Source organism: Hemiscyllium ocellatum, chromosome 24, assembly GCF_020745735.1.
Source record: "Hemiscyllium ocellatum isolate sHemOce1 chromosome 24, sHemOce1.pat.X.cur, whole genome shotgun sequence".
Classification (NCBI taxonomy): domain Eukaryota; kingdom Metazoa; phylum Chordata; class Chondrichthyes; order Orectolobiformes; family Hemiscylliidae; genus Hemiscyllium; species Hemiscyllium ocellatum.
Window position 1 is genome coordinate 52,190,892 of NC_083424.1, and position 22,763 is coordinate 52,213,654.

Consider the following 22,763-nt stretch of genomic DNA (forward strand, 5'->3'; position numbering starts at 1 on the left):
GTGTGTCAGCATGCATGTGTGTGACAGAGAGAGGGAGAATTTGTATGTGTGTGAGAGAGTATGTTTGAGTGTGTGTGTGTGAGAGAGAGTGTGTGTGTGCATGTGAGAGAGTGAGTGTATGTGTGAGAGAGAGAGAGAATGTGTGTGTGTGTGAGAGAGAGAGAGAGAGAGGGAGATTTTGTGTGTGTGAGAGAGTGTGTTTGTCTGTGTGAGAGAGAGTGAGTGTGAGTGCATGTCGGTGTGTGTGTGAAAGAGAGAGAGAATTTGTTTGTGCGTGAGAGAGAGTCTTATTTTTGTGAGAGAGTGTGTTTGTGTGTGAGTGAGACAGAAAGAGTGAGAGTGTGTGTGATAGAGAGTGTGTGTTTGTGTGCGCATGTGAGAGAGTGTGTGTGTGAAAGAGAGAAAGGGTGTGCGTGTGTGTTTGTGAGTGTGTGTGTGAGAGACTGAGAGTGTGTATGATAGAGAGTGTGTGTTTGTCTGTTCATGTGAGAGAGAATGTGTTAATGTGCGTGAGAGATAGAGAGAGAGTGAGAATTTGTGTGTGTGAGAGAAACTGAGAGTGTGAGTGTGTGTGTGAAAGAGAGAGACAATTTGTGTATGTGTGTGAGAGAGATTGTGTGTGTGTGTGTGTGTGAGAGAGAGAGTGTGTGAGAGAGAGACAGAGTCTATATGAGGGATTGTTGTTGAGTGTGAATGCAAGGGAGCTGCAGAAATGCGGAATTGTATTTTGTGTCTGCACAAGGGCAAGGTGACTAACTGTGCAGAGTGAGAAAGTGATGGTAAATCACCCTCCTGTCAGGATGGCCGAGTGGTCTAAGGCGCCAGACTTAAGGAGTGTTAGTCCTTGCTCTGCATCTGGCCTTGTGAATTCTGGTCCCTTTCTAGGGGCGTGGGTTCAAATCCCACTCCTGACATGTCTCCCTTTTTCCCCAAACAAACCTTCCACACCCACACACTCCCCCAAAATTTCACATCTTCTTGGAGAGGAGTCACTCCCCTTTCCCAAACATGGAAGAGTCCAACCCCTCGGTTTCAAAGATAAGGCTCAGGCATTTACAACAATCTTCAGACGCAAGTGCCCACTGGATCATCATCCTCAGTCTCCTCCTGTGCTCCCCACCATCACACACACCATTCTTCAAACAATTACATTCACTCCGTCTCACATCAAAAGACACTGGACACTGCAAAGGCTATGGGCCCTGCCAAGATTCTGGCACTGCTCCTGAACGCTGCTGCTCCACAACATGCCCTTCCTCGAGCCAAGTTCTCCCAGGACAGTGACAACACTGGGATCTACCTGGCCATCTGCCAAATTATCCAGGTATGTCCTGCACATAAAAAGCAGGACAAATCCAAATCAGCAAATTCCACTTCCGTCTATCTCTTCCCAATCCTCGGAAAAGTGATGGAAGGGCTCACCAACAGGGCTATCGAGCAGCACCTGCTCAGCAATAACCTGCTCAGTGACACCCAGTTTGGGATGCCCCAGGGTCACTCAGCTCCTGACCTCATTTTATTTGTGTCTGTGTGTGAGAGAGAGAGAGATTGTATGTGTTGGTGAGTGTGTGCGTGTGTGTGTGATAGAGAGGTTGGGTGTGTGTGTCTGTGTGTGGGTGTGAGAGAGAGTATGTGTGTGTGTGAGAGAGAGAGTGTGTGCCTGTGGGTATATGAGTTTGTGTGTGTGTTTGTATGTGTGTGTGAGAGAGATTGTGAGTCCATTTGAGTGTGTGTGTGTGTGAGACAGAGAGAGTGTGTACGTTTGTGCTTGTCTGTGAGTGTGAGAGTGAGTGCAGGTGTGTGTGTGTGAGTGTGTGAGAGAGCGAATGTGTGTCTGTGTGAGAGAGAGTGTCTGTGTGAGAGAAAATGTGTGTGTGAGAGAGTGAGTGTGTGTGAGAGGGAGAGAGAGTGTGTGTGTGTGTGTGTGTGTTTGTGTGTGAGGGAGAGAGTTCGTATGTGGGTGTGTGTGAGAGAGGGTGTGTTTGTGTGTGGGTGTGAGAGACAGACAGAGAGTGCGTGTGTGTGTGTGAGAGAGAGAGATTGTGAGTGCATGTGAGTGTGTGTGTGTGAGAGAGAGTGTGTGTGAGAGAGAGTGTGAGTGCAGGTGTTTGTGTGTGTGAGTGGGAATGCTTATGTATGAGTGTGTGAGAGAGAGTGTGCGTGTGTGAGAGTGTGTGTTTGTGTGTGTGAGAGAGAGTGTGTGTGTGTGTTGGAGAGAGTATGTGTGTGTGGGAGAGAGAGAGAGAGAATTTGTGCTTGTGTGGGGTATGAGAGACAGAAAGGGATTGTGAGTGTGTGTGAACGAATGTGTGTGCGTGCTTGTGAGATGGAGAGTGTGAGTGTGTGTGAGAGAGAGAGAGTGTATGTATATGCATGTGAGAGCGATTGTGTGTGTGAGAGAGGGTTTGTGTGTGTGTGTGTGTGAGAGAGAGTGTTTGTGTGTGTGTGTGTGTGTGTGTGTGTGTGTGAGAGAGAGAGAGAGACTGTGTATGAGGAATTGTTGCTGAGTGTGAATGCAAGTGAGCTGCAAAAATGCGGAATTGCATTTTTGTGTCTGCACAAGTGCATGGTGACTAATTGCACACAGTGAGAAAGAGATCGGGAAGGCTTGGCTCAGCAACTTGTCAGGATGGCCGAGTGGTCTAAGGTGCCACACGCAAGGAGCGTTCATCCTTGCTCTGCATCTAGGCTTGTGAATTCTGGTCCCTTTCTAGGCGCGTGGGTTCAAATCCCACTCCTGACATGTCTCCCTTTTTCCCCAAACAAACCTTCCCACACCCACACACTGCCCCCAAATTTCACACCTTCTTGGAGAGGGGTCACTCCCCCTTCCCAAACATGGAAGAGTCCAACCCCTCGGTTTCAAAGATAAGGCTCAGGCATTTACAACAATCTTCAGACGCAAGTTCCCACTGGATCATCTTCCTCAGTCTCCTCCTGTGCTCCCCACCATCACACACACCATTCTTCAAACAATTACATTCACTCCGTCTCACATAAAGAGACACTGGACACTACAAAGGCTATGGGCCCTGCCAAGATTCTGGCACTGCTCCTGAACGCTGCTGCTCCACAACATGCCCTTCCTCGAGCCAAGTTCTCCCAGGACAGTGACAACACTGGGATCTACCTGGCCATCTGCCAAATTATCCAGGTATGTCCTGCACATAAAAAGCAGGACAAATCCAACTCAGCCAATTCCACTCCCGTCTATCTCTTCCCAATCCTCGGAAAAGTGATGGAAGGGCTCACCAACAGGGCTATCGAGCAGCACCTGCTCAGCAATAACCTGCTCAGCGACACCCAGTTTGGGATCCCCCAGGGTCACTCAGCTCCTGACCTCATTTTGTTTGTGCCTGTGTGAGAGAGAGAGAGAGAGAGAAAGTCTGTGTGAGTGTGTGAATGTGAGAGTGAGAGACAGTGTGTGTAAGCGCGTGAGAGAGGAAGCCTTTATGTGTGTGTGTGAGAGTTGTATATGTCTGTGTGTGTGTGTGTGTGTGTGTGTGTGTGTGTTTGTGTGGGTGGAGTGTGTGTGTCTGAGAAAGTGAGTGTGTGGGTGTTTGTGTCTGCGAGAGACAGAGAGTGTGTGTGTGTATGATTGTGTGAGCATGTATGTGTGTGACAGAGAGAGAGGGAGAATTTGTATGTGTGTGAGAGTGTGTTTGTGTGTGAGAGAGAATGTGTGTGAGAGAGAGAGTGTGTGTGTGTGAGGGAGAGAATGTGTGTGTGAGAGAGAGAGCGAAAGTGTGTGTATATGAGGGAGAGTGTGTGAGTGTGTGTGTGTGAGGGAGTGTGTGTGTGTGTGTGTGAGAGAGAGAGTGAGTGTGTCAGCATGCATGTGTGTGACAGAGAGAGGGAGAATTTGTATGTGTGTGAGAGAGTATGTTTGAGTGTGTGTGTGTGAGAGAGAGTGTGTGTGTGCATGTGAGAGAGTGAGTGTATGTGTGTGAGAGAGAGAGAATGTGTGTGTGTGTGAGAGAGAGAGAGAGAGAGGGAGATTTTGTGTGTGTGAGAGAGTGTGTTTGTCTGTGTGAGAGAGAGTGAGTGTGAGTGCATGTCGGTGTGTGTGTGAAAGAGAGAGAGAGAATTTGTTTGTGCGTGAGAGAGAGTCTTATTTTTGTGAGAGAGTGTGTTTGTGTGTGAGTGAGACAGAAAGAGTGAGAGTGTGTGTGAGAGAGAGTGTGTGTTTGTGTGCGCATGTGAGAGAGTGTGTGTGTGAAAGAGAGAAAGGGTGTGCGTGTGTGTGTGTGAGTGTGTGTGTGAGAGACTGAGAGTGTGTATGATAGAGAGTGTGTGTTTGTCTGTTCATGTGAGAGAGAATGTGTTAATGTGTGTGAGAGATAGAGAGGGAGTGAGAATTTGTGTGTGTGAGAGAAACTGAGAGTGTGAGTGTGTGTGTGAAAGAGAGAGACAATTTGTGTATGTGTGTGAGAGAGATTGTGTGTGTGTGTGTGTGTGTGAGAGAGAGAGTGTGTGAGAGAGAGACAGAGTCTATATGAGGGATTGTTGTTGAGTGTGAATGCAAGGGAGCTGCAGAAATGCGGAATTGTATTTTGTGTCTGCACAAGGGCAAGGTGACTAACTGTGCAGAGTGAGAAAGAGAGCAGGCATCACCATCCTGTCAGGATGGCCGAGTGGTCTAAGGCGCCTGACTTAAGGAGTGTTAGTCCTTGCTCTGCATCTGGCCTTGTGAATTCTGGTCCCTTTCTAGGGGCGTGGGTTCAAATCCCACTCCTGACATGTCTCCCTTTTTCCCCAAACAAACCTTCCCACACCCACACACTCCCCCCAAATTTCACATCTTCTTGGAGAGGAGTCACTCCCCTTTCCCAAACATGGAAGAGTCCAACCCCTCGGTTTCAAAGATAAGGCTCAGGCATTTACAACAATCTTCAGACGCAAGTGCCCACTGGATCATCTTCCTCAGTCTCCTCCTGTGCTCCCCACCATCACACACACCATTCTTCAAACAATTACATTCACTCCGTCTCACATCAAAAGACACTGGACACTGCAAAGGCTATGGGCCCTGCCAAGATTCTGGCACTGCTCCTGAACGCTGCTGCTCCACAACATGCCCTTCCTCGAGCCAAGTTCGCCCAGGACAGTGACAACACTGGGATCTACCTGGCCATCTGCCAAATTATCCAGGTATGTCCTGCACATAAAAAGCAGGACAAATCCAAATCAGCAAATTCCACTCCCGTCTATCTCTTCCCAATCCTCGGAAAAGTGATGGAAGGGCTCACCAACAGGGCTATCGAGCAGCACCTGCTCAGCAATAACCTGCTCAGTGACACCCAGTTTGGGATGCCCCAGGGTCACTCAGCTCCTGACCTCATTTTATTTGTGTCTGTGTGTGAGAGAGAGAGTGTGAGTGCATGTGAGTGTGTGTGTGTGAGAGAGAGTGTGTGTGAGAGAGAGTGTGTGAGTGCAGGTGTGTGTGTGTGTGTGAGTGGGAATGCTTATGTGTGAGTGTGTGAGAGAGAGAGTGTGTGTGTGAGAGTGTGTGTGTTGTGTGTGTGAGAGAGAGTGTGTGTGTGTGTGTGGAGAGAGTATGTGTGTGTGTGGGAGAGAGAGAGAGAGAGATTGTGTGCTGTGTGTGTGGTGTGTGAGAGAGAGAGAGAGAGGGATGTGTGAGTGTGTGTGTGAGGGAGTGTGTGTGTGTGTGTGTGAGATGGAGAGTGTGAGTGTGTGTGAGAGAGAGAGAGTGTATGTATATGCATGTGAGAGCGATTGTGTGTGTGAGAGAGTGTTTGTGTGTGTGTGTGTGTGTGAGAGAGAGTGTTTGTGTGTGTGTGTGTGAGAGAGAGAGAGACTGTGTATGAGGAATTGTTGCTGAGTGTGAATGCAAGTGAGCTGCAAAAATGCGGAATTGCATTTTTGTGTCTGCACAAGTGCATGGTGACTAATTGTACAGAGTGAGAAAGAGATCGGGAAGGCTTGGCTCAGCAGCTTGTCAGGATGGCGGAGTGGTCTAAGGCGCCAGACGCAAGGAGCGTTAATCCTTGCTCTGCATCTGGCCTTGTGAATTCTGGTCCCTTTCTAGGGGCGTGGGTTCAAATCCCACTCCTGACATGTCTCCCTTTTTCCCCAAACAAACCTTCCCACACCCACACACTCCCCCCAAATTTCACATCTTCTTGGAGAGGAGTCACTCCCCCTTCCCAAACATGGAAGAGTCCAACCCCTCGGTTTCAAAGATAAGGCTCAGGCATTTACAACAATCTTCAGACGCAAGTGCCCACTGGATCATCTTCCTCAGTCTCCTCCTGTGCTCCCCACCATCACACACACCATTCTTCAAACAATTACATTCACTCCGTCTCACATCAAAAGACACTGGACCCTGCAAAGGCTATGGGCCCTGCCAAGATTCTGGCACTGCTCCTGAACGCTGCTGCTCCACAACATGCCCTTCCTCGAGCCAAGTTCTCCCAGGACAGTGACAACACTGGGATCTACCTGGCCATCTGCCAAATTATCCAGGTATGTCCTGCACATAAAAAGCAGGACAAATCCAACTCAGCCAATTCCACTCCCGTCTATCTCTTCCCAATCCTCGGAAAAGTGATGGAAGGTCTCACCAACAGGGCTATCGAGCAGCACCTGCTCAGCAATAACCTGCTCAGCGACACCCAGTTTGGGATCCCCCAGGGTCACTCAGCTCCTGACCTCATTTTGTTTGTGCCTGTGTGAGAGAGAGAGAGAGAGAGAAAGTCTGTGTGAGTGTGTGAATGTGAGAGTGAGAGACAGTGTGTGTAAGCGCGTGAGAGAGGAAGCCTTTATGTGTGTGTGTGAGAGTTGTATATGTCTGTGTGTGTGTGTGTGTGTGTGTGTGTTTGTGTGGGTGGAGTGTGTGTGTCTGAGAAAGTGAGTGTGTGGGTGTTTGTGTCTGCGAGAGACAGAGAGTGTGTGTGTGTATGATTGTGTGAGCATGTATGTGTGTGACAGAGAGAGAGGGAGAATTTGTATGTGTGTGAGAGTGTGTTTGTGTGTGAGAGAGAATGTGTGTGAGAGAGAGAGTGTGTGTGTGTGAGGGAGAGAATGTGTGTGTGAGAGAGAGAGCGAAAGTGTGTGTTTATGAGGGAGAGTGTGTGAGTGTGTGTGTGTGAGAGAGTGTGTGTGTGTGTGTGTGAGAGAGAGAGTGAGTGTGTCAGCATGCATGTGTGTGACAGAGAGAGGGAGAATTTGTATGTGTATGAGAGAGTATGTTTGAGTGTGTGTGTGTGAGAGAGAGTGTGTGTGTGCATGTGAGAGAGTGAGTGTATGTGTGAGAGAGAGAGAGAATGTGTGTGTGTGAGAGAGAGAGAGAGAGAGGGAGATTTTGTGTGTGTGAGAGAGTGTGTTTGTCTGTGTGAGAGAGAGTGAGTGTGAGTGCATGTCGGTGTGTGTGTGAAAGAGAGAGAGAGAATTTGTTTGTGCGTGAGAGAGAGTCTTATTTTTGTGAGAGAGTGTGTTTGTGTGTGAGTGAGACAGAAAGAGTGAGAGTGTGTGTGATAGAGAGTGTGTGTTTGTGTGCGCATGTGAGAGAGTGTGTGTGTGAAAGAGAGAAAGGGTGTGCGTGTGTGTGTGTGAGTGTGTGTGTGAGAGACTGAGAGTGTGTATGATAGAGAGTGTGTGTATGTCGGTTCATGTGAGAGAGAATGTGTTAATGTGTGTGAGAGATAGAGAGGGAGTGAGAATTTGTGTGTGTGAGAGAAACTGAGAGTGTGAGTGTGTGTGAAAGAGAGAGACAATTTGTGTATGTGTGTGAGAGAGATTGTGTGTGTGTGTGTGTGTGTGTGTGAGAGAGAGAGTGTGTGAGAGAGAGACAGAGTCTATATGAGGGATTGTTGTTGAGTGTGAATGCAAGGGAGCTGCAGAAATGCGGAATTGTATTTTGTGTCTGCACAAGGGCAAGGTGACTAACTGTGCAGAGTGAGAAAGAGAGCGGGCATCACCATCCTGTCAGGATGGCCGAGTGGTCTATGGTGCCAGACTTAAGGAGTGTTAGTCCTTGCTCTGCATCTGGCCTTCTGAATTCTGGTCCCTTTCTAGGGGCGTGGGTTCAAATCCCACTCCTGACATGTCTCCCTTTTTCCCCAAACAAACCTTCCCACACCCACACACTCCCCCTAAATTTCACATCTTCTTGGAGAGGAGTCACTCCCCCTTCCCAAACATGGAAGAGTCCAACCCCTCGGTTTCAAAGATAAGGCTCAGGCATTTACAACAATCTTCAGACGCAAGTGCCCACTGGATCATCTTCCTCAGTCTCCTCCTGTGCTCCCCACCATCACACACACCATTCTTCAAACAATTACATTCACTCCGTCTCACATAAAGAGACACTGGACACTACAAAGGCTATGGGCCCTGCCAAGATTCTGGCACTGCTCCTGAACGCTGCTGCTCCACAACATGCCCTTCCTCGAGCCAAGTTCTCCCAGGACAGTGACAACACTGGGATCTACCTGGCCATCTGCCAAATTATCCAGGTATGTCCTGCACATAAAAAGCAGGACAAATCCAACTCAGCCAATTCCACTCCCGTCTATCTCTTCCCAATCCTCGGAAAAGTGATGGAAGGGCTCACCAACAGGGCTATCGAGCAGCACCTGCTCAGCAATAACCTGCTCAGCGACACCCAGTTTGGGATCCCCCAGGGTCACTCAGCTCCTGACCTCATTTTATTTGTGCCTGTGTGAGAGAGAGAGAGAGAGAGAAAGTCTGTGTGAGTGTGTGAATGTGAGAGTGAGAGACAGTGTGTGTAAGCGCGTGAGAGAGGAAGCCTTTATGTGTGTGTGTGAGAGTTGTATATGTCTGTGTGTGTGTGTGTGTGTGTGTGTGTGTGTGTTTGTGTGGGTGGAGTGTGTGTGTCTGAGAAAGTGAGTGTGTGGGTGTTTGTGTCTGCGAGAGACAGAGAGTGTGTGTGTGTATGATTGTGTGAGCATGTATGTGTGTGACAGAGAGAGAGGGAGAATTTGTATGTGTGTGAGAGTGTGTTTGTGTGTGAGAGAGTCTGTGTGTGAGAGAGAGAGTGTGTGTGTGTGAGGGAGAGAATGTGTGTGTGAGAGAGAGAGCGAAAGTGTGTGTATATGAGGGAGAGTGTGTGAGTGTGTGTGTGTGAGGGAGTGTGTGTGTGTGTGTGTGAGAGAGAGAGTGAGTGTGTCAGCATGCATGTGTGTGACAGAGAGAGGGAGAATTTGTATGTGTGTGAGAGAGTATGTTTGAGTGTGTGTGTGTGAGAGAGAGTGTGTGTGTGCATGTGAGAGAGTGAGTGTATGTGTGAGAGAGAGAGAGAATGTGTGTGTGTGTGAGAGAGAGAGAGAGAGAGGGAGATTTTGTGTGTGTGAGAGAGTGTGTTTGTCTGTGTGAGAGAGAGTGAGTGTGAGTGCATGTCGGTGTGTGTGTGAAAGAGAGAGAGAGAATTTGTTTGTGCGTGAGAGAGAGTCTTATTTTTGTGAGAGAGTGTGTTTGTGTGTGAGTGAGACAGAAAGAGTGAGAGTGTGTGTGAGAGAGAGTGTGTGTTTGTGTGCGCATGTGAGAGAGTGTGTGTGTGAAAGAGAGAAAGGGTGTGCGTGTGTGTGTGTGAGTGTGTGTGTGAGAGACTGAGAGTGTGTATGATAGAGAGTGTGTGTTTGTCTGTTCATGTGAGAGAGAATGTGTTAATGTGTGTGAGAGATAGAGAGGGAGTGAGAATTTGTGTGTGTGAGAGAAACTGAGAGTGTGAGTGTGTGTGTGAAAGAGAGAGACAATTTGTGTATGTGTGTGAGAGAGATTGTGTGTGTGTGTGTGTGTGAGAGAGAGAGAGTGTGTGAGAGAGAGACAGAGTCTATATGAGGGATTGTTGTTGAGTGTGAATGCAAGGGAGCTGCAGAAATGCGGAATTGTATTTTGTGTCTGCACAAGGGCAAGGTGACTAACTGTGCAGAGTGAGAAAGAGAGCGGGCATCACCAACCTGTCAGGATGGCCGAGTGGTCTAAGGCGCCTGACTTAAGGAGTGTTAGTCCTTGCTCTGCATCTGGCCTTGTGAATTCTGGTCCCTTTCTAGGGGCGTGGGTTCAAATCCCACTCCTGACATGTCTCCCTTTTTCCCCAAACAAACCTTCCCACACCCACACACTCCCCCCAAATTTCACATCTTCTTGGAGAGGAGTCACTCCCCCTTCCCAAACATGGAAGAGTCCAACCCCTCGGTTTCAAAGATAAGGCTCAGGCATTTACAACAATCTTCAGACGCAAGTGCCCACTGGATCATCTTCCTCAGTCTCCTCCTGTGCTCCCCACCATCACACACACCATTCTTCAAACAATTACATTCACTCCGTCTCACATCAAGAGACACTGGACACTACAAAGGCTATGGGCCCTGCCAAGATTCTGGCACTGCTCCTGAACGCTGCTGCTCCACAACATGCCCTTCCTCGAGCCAAGTTCGCCCAGGACAGTGACAACACTGGGATCTACCTGGCCATCTGCCAAATTATCCAGGTATGTCCTGCACATAAAAAGCAGGACAAATCCAAATCAGCAAATTCCACTCCCGTCTATCTCTTCCCAATCCTCGGAAAAGTGATGGAAGGGCTCACCAACAGGGCTATCGAGCAGCACCTGCTCAGCAATAACCTGCTCAGTGACACCCAGTTTGGGATGCCCCAGGGTCACTCAGCTCCTGACCTCATTTTATTTGTGTCTGTGTGTGAGAGAGAGAGAGATTGTATGTGTTGGTGAGTGTGTGCGTGTGTGTGTGATAGAGAGGTTGGGTGTGTGTGTCTGTGTGTGGGTGTGAGAGAGAGTATGTGTGTGTGTGAGAGAGAGAGTGTGTGCCTGTGGGTATATGAGTTTGTGTGTGTGTTTGTATGTGTGTGTGAGAGAGATTGTGAGTCCATTTGAGTGTGTGTGTGTGTGAGACAGAGAGAGTGTGTACGTTTGTGCTTGTCTGTGAGTGTGAGAGTGAGTGCAGGTGTGTGTGTGTGAGTGTGTGAGAGAGCGAATGTGTGTCTGTGTGAGAGAGAGTGTCTGTGTGAGAGAAAATGTGTGTGTGAGAGTGTGAGTGTGTGTGAGAGGGAGAGAGAGTGTGTGTGTGTGTGTGTGTGTTTGTGTGTGTGGGAGAGAGTGCGTATGTGGGTGTGTGTGAGAGAGGGTGTGTTTGTGTGTGGGTGTGAGAGACAGACAGAGAGTGCGTGTGTGTGTGTGAGAGAGAGAGATTGTGAGTGCATGTGAGTGTGTGTGTGTGAGAGAGAGTGTGTGTGAGAGAGAGTGTGAGTGCAGGTGTTTGTGTGTGTGAGTGGGAATGCTTATGTATGAGTGTGTGAGAGAGAGTGTGCGTGTGTGAGAGTGTGTGTTTGTGTGTGTGAGAGAGAGTGTGTGTGTGTGTTGGAGAGAGTATGTGTGTGTGGGAGAGAGAGAGAGAGAATTTGTGCTTGTGTGGGGTATGAGAGACAGAAAGGGATTGTGAGTGTGTGTGAACGAATGTGTGTGCGTGCTTGTGAGATGGAGAGTGTGAGTGTGTGTGAGAGAGAGAGAGTGTATGTATATGCATGTGAGAGCGATTGTGTGTGTGAGAGAGGGTTTGTGTGTGTGTGTGTGTGTGAGAGAGAGTGTTTGTGTGTGTGTGTGTGTGTGTGTGAGAGAGAGAGAGACTGTGTATGAGGAATTGTTGCTGAGTGTGAATGCAAGTGAGCTGCAAAAATGCGGAATTGCATTTTTGTGTCTGCACAAGTGCATGGTGACTAATTGTACAGAGTGAGAAAGAGATCGGGAAGGCTTGGCTCAGCAGCTTGTCAGGATGGCCGAGTGGTCTAAGGCGCCAGACTCAAGGAGCGTTAATCCTTTCTCTGCCTCTGGACTTGTGAATTCTGGTCCCTTTCTAGGGGCGTGGGTTCAAATCCCACTCCTGACATGTCTCCCTTTTTCCCCAAACAAACCTTCCCACACCCACACACTCCCCCCAAATTTCACATCTTCTTGGAGAGGAGTCACTCCCCCTTCCCAAACATGGAAGAGTCCAACCCCTCGGTTTCAAAGATAAGGCTCAGGCATTTACAACAATCTTCAGACGCAAGTGCCCACTGGATCATCTTCCTCAGTCTCCTCCTGTGCTCCCCACCATCACACACACCATTCTTCAAACAATTACATTCACTCCGTCTCACATCAAGAGACACTGGACACTACAAAGGCTATGGGCCCTGCCAAGATTCTGGCACTGCTCCTGAACGCTGCTGCTCCACAACATGCCCTTCCTCGAGCCAAGTTCTCCCAGGACAGTGACAACACTGGGATCTACCTGGCCATCTGCCAAATTATCCAGGTATGTCCTGCACATAAAAAGCAGGACAAATCCAACTCAGCCAATTCCACTCCCGTCTATCTCTTCCCAATCCTCGGAAAAGTGATGGAAGGGCTCACCAACAGGGCTATCGAGCAGCACCTGCTCAGCAATAACTGCTCAGCGACACCCAGTTTGGGATCCCCCAGGGTCACTCAGCTCCTGACCTCATTTTGTTTGTGCCTGTGTGAGAGAGAGAGAGAGAGAGAAAGTCTGTGTGAGTGTGTGAATGTGAGAGTGAGAGACAGTGTGTGTAAGCGCGTGAGAGAGGAAGCCTTTATGTGTGTGTGTGAGAGTTGTATATGTCTGTGTGTGTGTGTGTGTGTGTGTGTGTGTGTGTTTGTGTGGGTGGAGTGTGTGTGTCTGAGAAAGTGAGTGTGTGGGTGTTTGTGTCTGCGAGAGACAGAGAGTGTGTGTGTGTATGATTGTGTGAGCATGTATGTGTGTGACAGAGAGAGAGGGAGAATTTGTATGTGTGTGAGAGTGTGTTTGTGTGTGAGAGAGAATGTGTGTGAGAGAGAGAGTGTGTGTGTGTGAGGGAGAGAATGTGTGTGTGAGAGAGAGAGCGAAAGTGTGTGTATATGAGGGAGAGTGTGTGAGTGTGTGTGTGTGAGGGAGTGTGTGTGTGTGTGTGTGAGAGAGAGAGTGAGTGTGTCAGCATGCATGTGTGTGACAGAGAGAGGGAGAATTTGTATGTGTGTGAGAGAGTATGTTTGAGTGTGTGTGTGTGAGAGAGAGTGTGTGTGTGCATGTGAGAGAGTGAGTGTATGTGTGAGAGAGAGAGAGAATGTGTGTGTGTGTGAGAGAGAGAGAGAGAGAGGGAGATTTTGTGTGTGTGAGAGAGTGTGTTTGTCTGTGTGAGAGAGAGTGAGTGTGAGTGCATGTCGGTGTGTGTGTGAAAGAGAGAGAGAGAATTTGTTTGTGCGTGAGAGAGAGTCTTATTTTTGTGAGAGAGTGTGTTTGTGTGTGAGTGAGACAGAAAGAGTGAGAGTGTGTGTGAGAGAGAGTGTGTGTTTGTGTGCGCATGTGAGAGAGTGTGTGTGTGAAAGAGAGAAAGGGTGTGCGTGTGTGTGTGTGAGTGTGTGTGTGAGAGACTGAGAGTGTGTATGATAGAGAGTGTGTGTTTGTCTGTTCATGTGAGAGAGAATGTGTTAATGTGTGTGAGAGATAGAGAGGGAGTGAGAATTTGTGTGTGTGAGAGAAACTGAGAGTGTGAGTGTGTGTGTGAAAGAGAGAGACAATTTGTGTATGTGTGTGAGAGAGATTGTGTGTGTGTGTGTGTGTGTGAGAGAGAGAGTGTGTGAGAGAGAGACAGAGTCTATATGAGGGATTGTTGTTGAGTGTGAATGCAAGGGAGCTGCAGAAATGCGGAATTGTATTTTGTGTCTGCACAAGGGCAAGGTGACTAACTGTGCAGAGTGAGAAAGAGAGCAGGCATCACCATCCTGTCAGGATGGCCGAGTGGTCTAAGGCGCCTGACTTAAGGAGTGTTAGTCCTTGCTCTGCATCTGGCCTTGTGAATTCTGGTCCCTTTCTAGGGGCGTGGGTTCAAATCCCACTCCTGACATGTCTCCCTTTTTCCCCAAACAAACCTTCCCACACCCACACACTCCCCCCAAATTTCACATCTTCTTGGAGAGGAGTCACTCCCCTTTCCCAAACATGGAAGAGTCCAACCCCTCGGTTTCAAAGATAAGGCTCAGGCATTTACAACAATCTTCAGACGCAAGTGCCCACTGGATCATCTTCCTCAGTCTCCTCCTGTGCTCCCCACCATCACACACACCATTCTTCAAACAATTACATTCACTCCGTCTCACATCAAAAGACACTGGACACTGCAAAGGCTATGGGCCCTGCCAAGATTCTGGCACTGCTCCTGAACGCTGCTGCTCCACAACATGCCCTTCCTCGAGCCAAGTTCGCCCAGGACAGTGACAACACTGGGATCTACCTGGCCATCTGCCAAATTATCCAGGTATGTCCTGCACATAAAAAGCAGGACAAATCCAAATCAGCAAATTCCACTCCCGTCTATCTCTTCCCAATCCTCGGAAAAGTGATGGAAGGGCTCACCAACAGGGCTATCGAGCAGCACCTGCTCAGCAATAACCTGCTCAGTGACACCCAGTTTGGGATGCCCCAGGGTCACTCAGCTCCTGACCTCATTTTATTTGTGTCTGTGTGTGAGAGAGAGAGATTGTGAGTGCATGTGAGTGTGTGTGTGTGAGAGAGAGTGTGTGTGAGAGAGAGTGTGAGTGCAGGTGTTGTGTGTGTGTGAGTGGGAATGCTTATGTATGAGTGTGTGAGAGAGAGTGTGCGTGTGTGAGAGTGTGTGTGTGTGTGTGTGTGAGAGAGAGTGTGTGTGTGTGTGTGAGAGAGTATGTGTGTGTGTGGGAGAGAGAGAGAGAGAATTTGTGTGTGTGTGTGTGGGTATGAGAGAGAGAGAAAGGGATTGTGAGTGTGTGTGTGAACGAATGTGTGTGTGTGCTTGTGTGAGATGGAGAGTGTGAGTGTGTGTGAGAGAGAGAGAGTGTATGTATATGCATGTGAGAGAGATTGTGTGTGTGAGAGAGTGTTTGTGTGTGTGTGTGTGTGTGAGAGAGAGTGTTTGTGTGTGTGTGTGTGAGAGAGAGAGAGACTGTGTATGAGGAATTGTTGCTGAGTGTGAATGCAAGTGAGCTGCAAAAATGCGGAATTGCATTTTTGTGTCTGCACAAGTGCATGGTGACTAATTGTACAGAGTGAGAAAGAGATCGGGAAGGCTTGGCTCAGCAGCTTGTCAGGATGGCGGAGTGGTCTAAGGCGCCAGACGCAAGGAGCGTTAATCCTTGCTCTGCATCTGGCCTTGTGAATTCTGGTCCCTTTCTAGGGGCGTGGGTTCAAATCCCACTCCTGACATGTCTCCCTTTTTCCCCAAACAAACCTTCCCACACCCACACACTCCCCCCAAATTTCACATCTTCTTGGAGAGGAGTCACTCCCCCTTCCCAAACATGGAAGAGTCCAACCCCTCGGTTTCAAAGATAAGGCTCAGGCATTTACAACAATCTTCAGACGCAAGTGCCCACTGGATCATCTTCCTCAGTCTCCTCCTGTGCTCCCCACCATCACACACACCATTCTTCAAACAATTACATTCACTCCGTCTCACATCAAAAGACACTGGACCCTGCAAAGGCTATGGGCCCTGCCAAGATTCTGGCACTGCTCCTGAACGCTGCTGCTCCACAACATGCCCTTCCTCGAGCCAAGTTCTCCCAGGACAGTGACAACACTGGGATCTACCTGGCCATCTGCCAAATTATCCAGGTATGTCCTGCACATAAAAAGCAGGACAAATCCAACTCAGCCAATTCCACTCCCGTCTATCTCTTCCCAATCCTCGGAAAAGTGATGGAAGGTCTCACCAACAGGGCTATCGAGCAGCACCTGCTCAGCAATAACCTGCTCAGCGACACCCAGTTTGGGATCCCCCAGGGTCACTCAGCTCCTGACCTCATTTTGTTTGTGCCTGTGTGAGAGAGAGAGAGAGAGAGAAAGTCTGTGTGAGTGTGTGAATGTGAGAGTGAGAGACAGTGTGTGTAAGCGCGTGAGAGAGGAAGCCTTTATGTGTGTGTGTGAGAGTTGTATATGTCTGTGTGTGTGTGTGTGTGTGTGTGTGTTTGTGTGGGTGGAGTGTGTGTGTCTGAGAAAGTGAGTGTGTGGGTGTTTGTGTCTGCGAGAGACAGAGAGTGTGTGTGTGTATGATTGTGTGAGCATGTATGTGTGTGACAGAGAGAGAGGGAGAATTTGTATGTGTGTGAGAGTGTGTTTGTGTGTGAGAGAGAATGTGTGTGAGAGAGAGAGTGTGTGTGTGTGAGGGAGAGAATGTGTGTGTGAGAGAGAGAGCGAAAGTGTGTGTATATGAGGGAGAGTGTGTGAGTGTGTGTGTGTGAGGGAGTGTGTGTGTGTGTGTGTGAGAGAGAGAGTGAGTGTGTCAGCATGCATGTGTGTGACAGAGAGAGGGAGAATTTGTATGTGTATGAGAGAGTATGTTTGAGTGTGTGTGTGTGAGAGAGAGTGTGTGTGTGCATGTGAGAGAGTGAGTGTATGTGTGAGAGAGAGAGAGAATGTGTGTGTGTGAGAGAGAGAGAGAGAGAGGGAGATTTTGTGTGTGTGAGAGAGTGTGTTTGTCTGTGTGAGAGAGAGTGAGTGTGAGTGCATGTCGGTGTGTGTGTGAAAGAGAGAGAGAGAATTTGTTTGTGCGTGAGAGAGAGTCTTATTTTTGTGAGAGAGTGTGTTTGTGTGTGAGTGAGACAGAAAGAGTGAGAGTGTGTGTGATAGAGAGTGTGTGTTTGTGTGCGCATGTGAGAGAGTGTGTGTGTGAAAGAGAGAAAGGGTGTGCGTGTGTGTGTGTGAGTGTGTGTGTGAGAGACTGAGAGTGTGTATGATAGAGAGTGTGTGTATGTCGGTTCATGTGAGAGAGAATGTGTTAATGTGTGTGAGAGATAGAGAGGGAGTGAGAATTTGTGTGTGTGAGAGAAACTGAGAGTGTGAGTGTGTGTGAAAGAGAGAGACAATTTGTGTATGTGTGTGAGAGAGATTGTGTGTGTGTGTGTGTGTGTGTGAGAGAGAGAGTGTGTGAGAGAGAGACAGAGTCTATATGAGGGATTGTTGTTGAGTGTGAATGCAAGGGAGCTGCAGAAATGCGGAATTGTATTTTGTGTCTGCACAAGGGCAAGGTGACTAACTGTGCAGAGTGAGAAAGAGAGCGGGCATCACCATCCTGTCAGGATGGCCGAGTGGTCTATGGTGCCAGACTTAAGGAGTGTTAGTCCTTGCTCTGCATCTGGCCTTCTGAATTCTGGTCCCTTTCTAGGGGCGTGGGTTCAAATCCCACTCCTGACATGTCTCCCTTTTTCCCCAAACAAACCTTCCCACACCCACACACTCCCCCTAAATTTCACATCTTCTTGGAGAGGAGTCACTCCCCCTTCCCAAACATGGAAGAGTCCAACCCCTCGGTTTCAAAGATAAGGCTCAGGCATTTACAACAATCTTCAGACGCAAGTGCCCACTGGATCATCTTCCTCAGTCTCCTCCTGTGCTCCCCACCATCACACACACCATTCTTCAAACAATTACATTCACTCCGTCTCACATAAAGAGACACTGGACACTACAAAGGCTATGGGCCCTGCCAAGATTCTGGCACTGCTCCTGAACGCTGCTGCTCCACAACATGCCCTTCCTCGAGCCAAGTTCTCCCAGGACAGTGACAACACTGGGATCTACCTGGCCATCTGCCAAATTATCCAGGTATGTCCTGCACATAAAAAGCAGGACAAATCCAACTCAGCCAATTCCACTCCCGTCTATCTCTTCCCAATCCTCGGAAAAGTGATGGAAGGGCTCACCAACAGGGCTATCGAGCAGCACCTGCTCAGCAATAACCTGCTCAGCGACACCCAGTTTGGGATCCCCCAGGGTCACTCAGCTCCTGACCTCATTTTGTTTGTGCCTGTGTGAGAGAGAGAGAGAGAGAGAAAGTCTGTGTGAGTGTGTGAATGTGAGAGTGAGAGACAGTGTGTGTAAGCGCGTGAGAGAGGAAGCCTTTATGTGTGTGTGTGAGAGTTGTATATGTCTGTGTGTGTGTGTGTGTGTGTGTGTGTGTGTGTTTGTGTGGGTGGAGTGTGTGTGTCTGAGAAAGTGAGTGTGTGGGTGTTTGTGTCTGCGAGAGACAGAGAGTGTGTGTGTGTATGATTGTGTGAGCATGTATGTGTGTGACAGAGAGAGAGGGAGAATTTGTATGTGTGTGAGAGTGTGTTTGTGTGTGAGAGAGAATGTGTGTGAGAGAGAGAGTGTGTGTGTGTGAGGGAGAGAATGTGTGTGTGAGAGAGAGAGCGAAAGTGTGTGTATATGAGGGAGAGTGTGTGAGTGTGTGTGTGTGAGGGAGTGTGTGTGTGTGTGTGTGAGAGAGAGAGTGAGTGTGTCAGCATGCATGTGTGTGACAGAGAGAGGGAGAATTTGTATGTGTGTGAGAGAGTATGTTTGAGTGTGTGTGTGTGAGAGAGAGTGTGTGTGTGCATGTGAGAGAGTGAGTGTATGTGTGAGAGAGAGAGAGAATGTGTGTGTGTGTGAGAGAGAGAGAGAGAGGGAGATTTTGTGTGTGTGAGAGAGTGTGTTTGTCTGTGTGAGAGAGAGTGAGTGTGAGTGCATGTCGGTGTGTGTGTGAAAGAGAGAGAGAGAATTTGTTTGTGCGTGAGAGAGAGTCTTATTTTTGTGAGAGAGTGTGTTTGTGTGTGAGTGAGACAGAAAGAGTGAGAGTGTGTGTGAGAGAGAGTGTGTGTTTGTGTGCGCATGTGAGAGAGTGTGTGTGTGAAAGAGAGAAAGGGTGTGCGTGTGTGTGTGTGAGTGTGTGTGTGAGAGACTGAGAGTGTGTATGATAGAGAGTGTGTGTTTGTCTGTTCATGTGAGAGAGAATGTGTTAATGTGTGTGAGAGATAGAGAGGGAGTGAGAATTTGTGTGTGTGAGAGAAACTGAGAGTGTGAGTGTGTGTGTGAAAGAGAGAGACAATTTGTGTATGTGTGTGAGAGAGATTGTGTGTGTGTGTGTGTGTGTGAGAGAGAGAGTGTGTGAGAGAGAGACAGAGTCTATATGAGGGATTGTTGTTGAGTGTGAATGCAAGGGAGCTGCAGAAATGCGGAATTGTATTTTGTGTCTGCACAAGGGCAAGGTGACTAACTGTGCAGAGTGAGAAAGAGAGCGGGCATCACCAACCTGTCAGGATGGCCGAGTGGTCTAAGGCGCCTGACTTAAGGAGTGTTAGTCCTTGCTCTGCATCTGGCCTTGTGAATTCTGGTCCCTTTCTAGGGGCGTGGGTTCAAATCCCACTCCTGACATGTCTCCCTTTTTCCCCAAACAAACCTTCCCACACCCACACACTCCCCCCAAATTTCACATCTTCTTGGAGAGGAGTCACTCCCCCTTCCCAAACATGGAAGAGTCCAACCCCTCGGTTTCAAAGATAAGGCTCAGGCATTTACAACAATCTTCAGACGCAAGTGCCCACTGGATCATCTTCCTCAGTCTCCTCCTGTGCTCCCCACCATCACACACACCATTCTTCAAACAATTACATTCACTCCGTCTCACATCAAAAGACACTGGACACTACAAAGGCTATGGGCCCTGCCAAGATTCTGGCACTGCTCCTGAACGCTGCTGCTCCACAACATGCCCTTCCTCGAGCCAAGTTCGCCCAGGACAGTGACAACACTGGGATCTACCTGGCCATCTGCCAAATTATCCAGGTATGTCCTGCACATAAAAAGCAGGACAAATCCAAATCAGCAAATTCCACTCCCGTCTATCTCTTCCCAATCCTCGGAAAAGTGATGGAAGGGCTCACCAACAGGGCTATCGAGCAGCACCTGCTCAGCAATAACCTGCTCAGTGACACCCAGTTTGGGATGCCCCAGGGTCACTCAGCTCCTGACCTCATTTTATTTGTGTCTGTGTGTGAGAGAGAGAGAGATTGTATGTGTTGGTGAGTGTGTGCGTGTGTGTGTGATAGAGAGGTTGGGTGTGTGTGTCTGTGTGTGGGTGTGAGAGAGAGTATGTGTGTGTGTGAGAGAGAGAGTGTGTGCCTGTGGGTATATGAGTTTGTGTGTGTGTTTGTATGTGTGTGTGAGAGAGATTGTGAGTCCATTTGAGTGTGTGTGTGTGTGAGACAGAGAGAGTGTGTACGTTTGTGCTTGTCTGTGAGTGTGAGAGTGAGTGCAGGTGTGTGTGTGTGAATGTGTGAGAGAGCGAATGTGTGTCTGTGTGAGAGAGAGTGTCTGTGTGAGAGAAAATGTGTGTGTGAGAGAGTGAGTGTGTGTGAGAGGGAGAGAGAGTGTGTGTGTGTGTGTGTGTGTTTGTGTGTGAGGGAGAGAGTGCGTATGTGGGTGTGTGTGAGAGAGGGTGTGTTTGTGTGTGGGTGTGAGAGACAGACAGAGAGTGCGTGTGTGTGTGTGAGAGAGAGAGATTGTGAGTGCATGTGAGTGTGTGTGTGTGAGAGAGAGTGTGTGTGAGAGAGAGTGTGAGTGCAGGTGTTTGTGTGTGTGAGTGGGAATGCTTATGTATGAGTGTGTGAGAGAGAGTGTGCGTGTGTGAGAGTGTGTGTTTGTGTGTGTGAGAGAGAGTGTGTGTGTGTGTTGGAGAGAGTATGTGTGTGTGGGAGAGAGAGAGAGAGAATTTGTGCTTGTGTGGGGTATGAGAGACAGAAAGGGATTGTGAGTGTGTGTGAACGAATGTGTGTGCGTGCTTGTGAGATGGAGAGTGTGAGTGTGTGTGAGAGAGAGAGAGTGTATGTATATGCATGTGAGAGCGATTGTGTGTGTGAGAGAGGGTTTGTGTGTGTGTGTGTGTGTGTGAGAGAGAGTGTTTGTGTGTGTGTGTGTGTGTGTGTGTGAGAGAGAGAGAGACTGTGTATGAGGAATTGTTGCTGAGTGTGAATGCAAGTGAGCTGCAAAAATGCGGAATTGCATTTTTGTGTCTGCACAAGTGCATGGTGACTAATTGTACAGAGTGAGAAAGAGATCGGGAAGGCTTGGCTCAGCAGCTTGTCAGGATGGCCGAGTGGTCTAAGGCGCCAGACTCAAGGAGCGTTAATCCTTTCTCTGCCTCTGGACTTGTGAATTCTGGTCCCTTTCTAGGGGCGTGGGTTCAAATCCCACTCCTGACATGTCTCCCTTTTTCCCCAAACAAACCTTCCCACACCCACACACTCCCCCCAAATTTCACATCTTCTTGGAGAGGAGTCACTCCCCCTTCCCAAACATGGAAGAGTCCAACCCCTCGGTTTCAAAGATAAGGCTCAGGCATTTACAACAATCTTCAGACGCAAGTGCCCACTGGATCATCTTCCTCAGTCTCCTCCTGTGCTCCCCACCATCACACACACCATTCTTCAAACAATTACATTCACTCCGTCTCACATCAAGAGACACTGGACACTACAAAGGCTATGGGCCCTGCCAAGATTCTGGCACTGCTCCTGAACGCTGCTGCTCCACAACATGCCCTTCCTCGAGCCAAGTTCTCCCAGGACAGTGACAACACTGGGATCTACCTGGCCATCTGCCAAATTATCCAGGTATGTCCTGCACATAAAAAGCAGGACAAATCCAACTCAGCCAATTCCACTCCCGTCTATCTCTTCCCAATCCTCGGAAAAGTGATGGAAGGGCTCACCAACAGGGCTATCGAGCAGCACCTGCTCAGCAATAACTGCTCAGCGACACCCAGTTTGGGATCCCCCAGGGTCACTCAGCTCCTGACCTCATTTTGTTTGTGCCTGTGTGAGAGAGAGAGAGAGAGAGAAAGTCTGTGTGAGTGTGTGAATGTGAGAGTGAGAGACAGTGTGTGTAAGCGCGTGAGAGAGGAAGCCTTTATGTGTGTGTGTGAGAGTTGTATATGTCTGTGTGTGTGTGTGTGTGTGTGTGTGTGTGTTTGTGTGGGTGGAGTGTGTGTGTCTGAGAAAGTGAGTGTGTGGGTGTTTGTGTCTGCGAGAGACAGAGAGTGTGTGGGTGTATGATTGTGTGAGCATGTATGTGTGTGACAGAGAGAGAGGGAGAATTTGTATGTGTGTGAGAGTGTGTTTGTGTGTGAGAGAGAATGTGTGTGAGAGAGAGAGTGTGTGTGTGTGAGGGAGAGAATGTGTGTGTGAGAGAGAGAGCGAAAGTGTGTGTATATGAGGGAGAGTGTGTGAGTGTGTGTGTGTGAGGGAGTGTGTGTGTGTGTGTGTGAGAGAGAGAGTGAGTGTGTCAGCATGCATGTGTGTGACAGAGAGAGGGAGAATTTGTATGTGTGTGAGAGAGTATGTTTGAGTGTGTGTGTGTGAGAGAGAGTGTGTGTGTGCATGTGAGAGAGTGAGTGAGTGTATGTGTGAGAGAGAGAGAATGTGTGTGTGTGTGAGAGAGAGAGAGAGAGAGGGAGATTTTGTGTGTGTGAGAGAGTGTGTTTGTCTGTGTGAGAGAGAGTGAGTGTGAGTGCATGTCGGTGTGTGTGTGAAAGAGAGAGAGAGAATTTGTTTGTGCGTGAGAGAGAGTCTTATTTTTGTGAGAGAGTGTGTTTGTGTGTGAGTGAGACAGAAAGAGTGAGAGTGTGTGTGATAGAGATTGTGTGTTTGTGTGCGCATGTGTGTGTGAGTGTGTGTGTGAGAGACTGAGAGTGTGTATGATAGAGAGTGTGTGTTTGTCTGTTCATGTGAGAGAGAATGTGTTAATGTGTGTGAGAGATAGAGAGGGAGTGAGAATTTGTGTGTGTGAGAGAATCTGAGAGTGTGAGTGTGTGTGTGAAAGAGAGAGACAATTTGTGTATGTGTGTGAGAGAGATTGTGTGTGTGTGTGTGTGTGTGTGTGAGAGAGAGAGTGTGTGAGAGAGAGACAGACTCTATATGAGGGATTGTTGTTGAGTGT

At 48.6% G+C, this 22,763-nt stretch overlaps 11 non-coding genes across 11 annotated transcripts; all 11 read left to right on the forward strand.

The window, feature by feature from the left end:
• Window positions 1–794: 794 nt before the first annotated feature.
• Window positions 795–914, forward strand: trnal-uaa (transfer RNA leucine (anticodon UAA)). The gene is made up of 2 exons: window positions 795–832; window positions 869–914. It is a non-coding gene; the product is annotated as a tRNA-Leu (tRNA).
• Window positions 915–4,620: 3,706 nt separating this feature from the next.
• trnal-uaa (transfer RNA leucine (anticodon UAA)) lies at window positions 4,621–4,740 on the forward strand. Its single transcript has 2 exons — window positions 4,621–4,658; window positions 4,695–4,740. It is a non-coding gene; the product is annotated as a tRNA-Leu (tRNA).
• A 1,218-nt stretch (window positions 4,741–5,958) lies between these two features.
• On the forward strand, window positions 5,959–6,078 carry trnal-caa (transfer RNA leucine (anticodon CAA)). Its single transcript has 2 exons — window positions 5,959–5,996; window positions 6,033–6,078. It is a non-coding gene; the product is annotated as a tRNA-Leu (tRNA).
• A 1,871-nt stretch (window positions 6,079–7,949) lies between these two features.
• On the forward strand, window positions 7,950–8,069 carry trnal-uaa (transfer RNA leucine (anticodon UAA)). The gene is made up of 2 exons: window positions 7,950–7,987; window positions 8,024–8,069. It is a non-coding gene; the product is annotated as a tRNA-Leu (tRNA).
• A 1,877-nt stretch (window positions 8,070–9,946) lies between these two features.
• On the forward strand, window positions 9,947–10,066 carry trnal-uaa (transfer RNA leucine (anticodon UAA)). The gene is made up of 2 exons: window positions 9,947–9,984; window positions 10,021–10,066. It is a non-coding gene; the product is annotated as a tRNA-Leu (tRNA).
• Window positions 10,067–11,768: 1,702 nt separating this feature from the next.
• trnal-caa (transfer RNA leucine (anticodon CAA)) lies at window positions 11,769–11,888 on the forward strand. Its single transcript has 2 exons — window positions 11,769–11,806; window positions 11,843–11,888. It is a non-coding gene; the product is annotated as a tRNA-Leu (tRNA).
• A 1,876-nt stretch (window positions 11,889–13,764) lies between these two features.
• trnal-uaa (transfer RNA leucine (anticodon UAA)) lies at window positions 13,765–13,884 on the forward strand. Its single transcript has 2 exons — window positions 13,765–13,802; window positions 13,839–13,884. It is a non-coding gene; the product is annotated as a tRNA-Leu (tRNA).
• Window positions 13,885–15,098: 1,214 nt separating this feature from the next.
• trnal-caa (transfer RNA leucine (anticodon CAA)) lies at window positions 15,099–15,218 on the forward strand. The gene is made up of 2 exons: window positions 15,099–15,136; window positions 15,173–15,218. It is a non-coding gene; the product is annotated as a tRNA-Leu (tRNA).
• Window positions 15,219–17,087: 1,869 nt separating this feature from the next.
• On the forward strand, window positions 17,088–17,207 carry trnal-uaa (transfer RNA leucine (anticodon UAA)). Its single transcript has 2 exons — window positions 17,088–17,125; window positions 17,162–17,207. It is a non-coding gene; the product is annotated as a tRNA-Leu (tRNA).
• A 1,875-nt stretch (window positions 17,208–19,082) lies between these two features.
• trnal-uaa (transfer RNA leucine (anticodon UAA)) lies at window positions 19,083–19,202 on the forward strand. Its single transcript has 2 exons — window positions 19,083–19,120; window positions 19,157–19,202. It is a non-coding gene; the product is annotated as a tRNA-Leu (tRNA).
• Window positions 19,203–20,908: 1,706 nt separating this feature from the next.
• On the forward strand, window positions 20,909–21,028 carry trnal-caa (transfer RNA leucine (anticodon CAA)). Its single transcript has 2 exons — window positions 20,909–20,946; window positions 20,983–21,028. It is a non-coding gene; the product is annotated as a tRNA-Leu (tRNA).
• The last annotated feature ends 1,735 nt before the right edge of the window (window positions 21,029–22,763 follow it).